Genomic DNA, 6184 nt, shown 5'->3' with positions numbered 1-6184 from the left:
TCAGCACTTGAAGTTGCAAGTCAACACAACACAGATTCAACTTCGCATTTTAATTATTTTTAATTATTATGATTTAATTCATCATCACGCTGTATTAACTTTACATTGGAAGCTTTGGCATTACGTTATGTAAATCTCTAATATATGACAGTTGAGGCTTTCCATACTTGAAAGAAAACGGCAGACCGTGTTGAAGTGTTTCAACCTAGACAATGTAATACTGTATCAGCTCAGACCATGTAATAGTGTATCAACTCAGACCATGTAAAACTGTATCAATCAAGACCAAGTAATAGTGTTCAAACGCAAATTATACAGTATCAACGTAGACCATGTTGTAATGTATCAACTCAGACCTTGTAAAACTGTATCAACTCAGACCATGTAATAGTGGTCCAATGCATACCATGTAACAATGTATCAACTCAGATCATGTAATAGTGTTTAAACGCAAATTATACAGTATCAACGTGGACAATGTTGAAATGTTTCAACTCGGATCATATAATTGGTGTTCCAAGGCATCTATAATACTAAAATAACGAGGTCCAATTTGTCAGCCGTCATCGGGTAAAAACGACAAATCAAAGAATTCAACTTTATATATAGTTAATAAAGGACAATAGTGTTGATTAAAAATTACACCACTCCCGACCCTATTGATTTCCACATAATTAATATTGCCAATAATTAACAAGTTCCGGGTCGATTCCGATATCGATACCAATAGTAACTATATTCACCTGTTACCTTTTACCTTATCTGTACGTTCCGCATCTGACAGGCGCACCACCAAACGGTGTATTTAGGATTTTGCTATATACACGGGTCATAATCACAGGGTTGACACTACATGTACTAAGTTCAATCATTATCACACTGTTCCCTATTGTAGTATTTTAGTCAGTATGACTTTATAAGAAGACAATACGAATACTAAAAATCCGGACTTCAAATAAGGCGTATAGCCGGTAGAGTTTTCAATTTGTTAGCCGGCATGACGTAAAATAGCGATTCAAAGAATTCAACTTTATGTATTACTAATAAAGGACAATGCTGTTGATTAAAAAATACTCCATGTCAGGCCCCTTTGCTTTCCAAATAATTAGTATTACCAATAATTGATAAGTTCCAGGTCGACGGGTGCAAACAGAAAGTTTTTGAAAGCAGATAGAACTGTACTTGTTATAATCGGCATGACTTTATCAGATTACCAATACTAAATTAAGGCTTACATATAGTTATATACTTTAATTCAGTCACGGACCCGCGATATCACGGCTGTGTTCTAGTACCATATAAGTAAAGGATATAAGCCGAGAACAGTCTGCAGCCTCAGACCGCGGCCTTAGACCTGTACAATATTTCACAGAATGGACTGTTTTGTGAATACACTTTCTTTAGATTAAAATTTATCCTACATGTTGGCCCCTTTAAACTGTAGATCAACTTAAACAATAAACAAAAAGAAAGCTGAAGATAAACATGATTAAGACTCAGGGTATGAGTATCATGATTTTTGAGTACGAAAGGACTACTATAAATATGCTCCGTGAATACCTTTACATGCGTTTGGGTTCCAAAATGGATTTAAATGTTGAAAGTGTATTTGCAATGCTCAAAACGAAGAAAGTGGTGTCGTTATCAGTAATCTGAATGTTTCAAACTTTTCATTAAAATCTGATGTGTATTAAGATATATTCGATTTAAGTATGGATTACAAAAAGATATAGTTTTAGCAGCTAATAATGTCAAGTTTTATATACCTTATATTTTAAAATATAGTACTCTTCTATTCCTTTCTTGTTTCTTCTCGGGTTTCATTTTCTTACTAGGTGAATGAGCAACAACAAAAAATGCATGTGAAGACAGGTTCACGTTGAACCATATTGAGTGTACCGCAGTCGATTTTGTTTCAAATAAACAATTTATATGAACAAATGAAGAGATAACAACGTACAATCATTATAAATTCTTTTTCAATAGAATGTCATTGTTTATACAAACGATACCACCTGTTAATCACCTTCCCTTGTTTTATCTATTATTTTTCTTGAAGGTCGTGTCACCTCTTTTTTCCTGTATATTTGTGTATTGATGTCCTATTTTTTTTTCTAATGTTAACAGAAATTAATTTTGTCTTGGTTTCCTTTTTTTTACAAATAAAACCCCTCTTACATGCAATGATCACTACAAACAAAGTGCGAATCGAACACACGATTGATTTGATTAACAGATAACATCCAGTTACGTTTGAACTTTCCCTAATTTTGCTTAAGTTATCATATTCATAGTCGTTCATAAGCGAAATGTTGTATTATATTCATATTCAAGCAATAATATCAGACTTGTAAATCAATGAAGAAACCTGAAAATTATAGAAACTATTGTAGTCCACTAGTTCATGAAGCAAGTTCTAGATTTGCACTTTTTACACAAGGTGCGGTTTGTGTTGGTCATGCGACATGATATATCAAACGTTAGAAGCATTACTCTATTGGTTTTTTTATCATTTTATTTATAGATAAAAATAATGTTTGGAAAAATAAGAGCAACACCAGAGGTCAATTTTAATAATTAAAGTAGGACGAGAATAAACAATTTGAAAGTGATTCTTTTCTCAAAAAACTGTTTTGAAGAGTGACAAAATTATTGTATTGGAAGATGACTATTTCAGTGTATGAACTATCATTTACCTGTAAGAATCAGTTATGCTAACTTCAGCTGTCCAATATTTTTTTAGAAAGAGGAGTGCTATTCTTTAAAATATTAGACAGTTAAAGGTAACATAATATAAAAAAGAAAATGTGGTATGATTGCCAATGAGACAACTATCCACAAAAGACCAAAATGACACAGACATTAACAACTATAGGTCACCGTACAGCCTTCCACAATGAGCAAAGCCCATACCGCATTGTCAGCTTTAAAAAGCCCCAACAAGACAATGTAAAACAATTCAAACTAGAAAACTATCGGCCTATTTATGTAAATGAACGAAAAACAAATATGTAACACATAAACAACCACTGAATTTACAGGCTCCTGACTTGGGACAGGCACATACATAAATAATGTGGCGGGGTTAAACATGTTAGCGGGATCCCAACCCTCCCCCTAACCTGGGACAGTGGTATAACAGTACAACATAAGAACGAACTATAAAAATCAGTTGAAAAAGGCTCAACTCATTAGATAGACAAAAATACAAGTGGACGTGGCCGGGTACTTATAATGGTTTCTTACAGGTAAATGATAGTCAAATCAAAGAAATAAAGAACGAGTACAACAATAGAATGATGTCACAACAAGGTTTTAATAATGTATCAAACTCAGAATATAAAAAGTATATTAAAGCAACCCATGGAATAGTTTATCAAAACAGACCTTGTACTAGTAGGCTCCAGTCCACAATTAATGACGCAGCTTTTCTTTGTCCTCGATTATTGTTTCATGTTATTACAATGTCTTTTTTCTTTAATTTTGTTTTCTGCCTGCCTGATTTGTTTCTTAGTTTTATAGGGTGCAAATGACACCAGAGAGTTAAGATAATTTTATATATGCATTATTTAATCTATTCAGCAGTAGGAATGAGTAATTTTTGTCAGTTTCAATAAGTCCCATATTATTTTTTTAGCGTTTTCGGAAGATGGACGGTTTTTACAAATTTAATCACATGCAATGAAGGGATTTCCTAACATTTGGATAGGATATGAAACGTGTACTGTACATTACACATACAAAAAAATGCAGACTCTTACAGTAGGATAATTTTGTTTCTATGTGAATAAAACGTTACGAAGATATGACAGGGAAATTAAATGTGTTCTGTTGCCAGTGTATCAATGGACATAATGTTATAGTTTATCAACGACTATGGTATAGTTTATAAACGCAGGCGATGTAAAAATGTGTCAACGCAGTGAAAAGTGCATCAGCACAAACCATATTATAGCGTATCAACACATACCATATTATGGTGAATCAACGTAGACAATGTTATGATGTATGTATCAATGCAGATCATGAAAAAGTGTATCAACACAGACCATGTAAAAGTTTATCAACGCAGACCATGTGATAATGTATCAGCGCACACCATTTAAAAGTGTACACTACTTTGTAATATTTTTATTTTACACAATATACTTTTCAGTATCCAAATAATTGTTTTGTACACTACTTAAAGTTTTTGTAATGTTTTTCACTGAAAACGTAGCATTGGAGTGTATTTTCCGGAATATGCCGAGTATCACCGGAATGCCATGCCATAACGTTACGGAAAGGCATGTGATAACAATCGAAGCATGTGATAAACATGTCATATTAGCCCGCTAAGCACTAATTCCAAAAATATGAAATTTACGTAAATTTCATGATATTATCATACAGTAAAAATTATATGTTATTTAGTATAGGTATATGATAACATAGTGTATCAAATAGTACAGGTAAATGTGTATCAACGCATATCATGTAGTAGTGTAGCAACGCAAACCAAGTAATAATGTATCAACACATACCATGTAATAATGTTTCGACACATACCATGTAATAGTGTATCAACGTAGAACATGTACTACTGTATCAATTCAGACCATATGTTTTAACGCAAATTATTCAATACAGTATCAACTTAGACAAGGTTGTAGTGTATCAACTCAGTTCATGTAATAGTGTTCAAAGCCATATCATATAATGATGTATCAACTCAGACCATGTAAGAGTTTATAAAAACAGACCATATAATATTGGGCTCCAGACCACACTTAAAGAAACTGCTTTTTTCTTTGTCCACGAATATACATGTTATTTTAGTGTATTTTTTACTGTGTTTTCTTCTCTGCCTGTGTGATTTATTTCTTAGTTTTATAGGGTGCAAATGAAAGAACAGTGTTGATTTTTGTTTAAATGCACTATTTTAACTATTTAGTGGTTGGAATGAATTTTTACACCAGTTACAAATGGTACCATTTATAGTTTTCTGAACATATCATGACTTGTCTATACCAGTATGGACCGTACATTACAATTACCGAACAAATCGCAGACTCGTAGAGTGTTTTATATGTAAATAAAACGTCATAAAGAAATGATAGGAAAATCAACTGTGGTAATTGGCCAGTGTCGTCAATGATAATGTTATTATGTATAAACACAGGCCATGCAATAATGTATCAACGCACGAAAAATGTCAACACAAAACATGTTATATTGTATCAACACAAACCTTGCAATATGATAGTGTCTGTAAGAACACAGACCATGGTATAGTGAATCAACACACACAATGTAATATAGTTTAATCTCAAACCACGTAATAGTGAACCAATGATGACTATGAAATAGTGTATCAACGCAAACCATATACCAGTGTATCAGAGCAACCCATTGTACAAAAATTCAGACCATGAAGTATTGTATGAACGCAGAGCATGATATAATGTATCAACGCAGACCACGTAAAAGTGTATCGATAGATACGATGCAACTGTCTCGTACTTTTTCTACCGTAATGTTTTACTGCTCTCCATAGGTACAATTTTGCTGCTTATCTCCCTTTATATTTGTAATCCCTTGGCATGTAACGCTAGTCAAACTTTAACATTTTATAATGTATGTATGACTTAATTACCTTATTTTTGTGATTATATCATGTTGCAGAACGCTTATCATTAAAAATTTAGTTGTTTGATTGATAATTTCAGTAATTTGAGACAATTTGAGACGTCTATATTGATAATTGTGTCGTTAAATTCATATATTTTGTATGAAATAGTTCCGTTTCAAATCTTAATTGATATTTCCTTGGTCTATATTAGAAAATAAATTTATATCATTTTTGTACAAGGGTTTTGCTCGACAATATTCTATGTATTGAACGCAAAAGGTGTCATGATTAAACCACTTTTTTTTTGTATTTGTTATGAAACTCGATTTTTCTGTTACAACGAGTGTTTGAGTGCGTTTTTCTTTGTATTTTGTAGCTTTTAACCTGCGTTACGTCCAATAAAGATATTATTTAAAGACCTGTCTTATTTAATTGACTTTTGTTTGATACAATTCGGTTCAAACTATCTTATCTAACAGAGGTGAGAGATACCAAAGGGACATTAAAACTCATGGTAGAATAAAACTGAAAACGTTATGATGAAAATGAAACAAATAAACAGCAGTATACAAA

This window comes from Mytilus edulis, chromosome 11 (genome assembly GCF_963676685.1).
Source record: "Mytilus edulis chromosome 11, xbMytEdul2.2, whole genome shotgun sequence".
NCBI classification, from domain to species: Eukaryota; Metazoa; Mollusca; class Bivalvia; order Mytilida; family Mytilidae; genus Mytilus; species Mytilus edulis.
The sequence above is the reverse complement of the archived record's forward strand: the minus strand, read 5'-3'. Positions refer to the sequence as shown.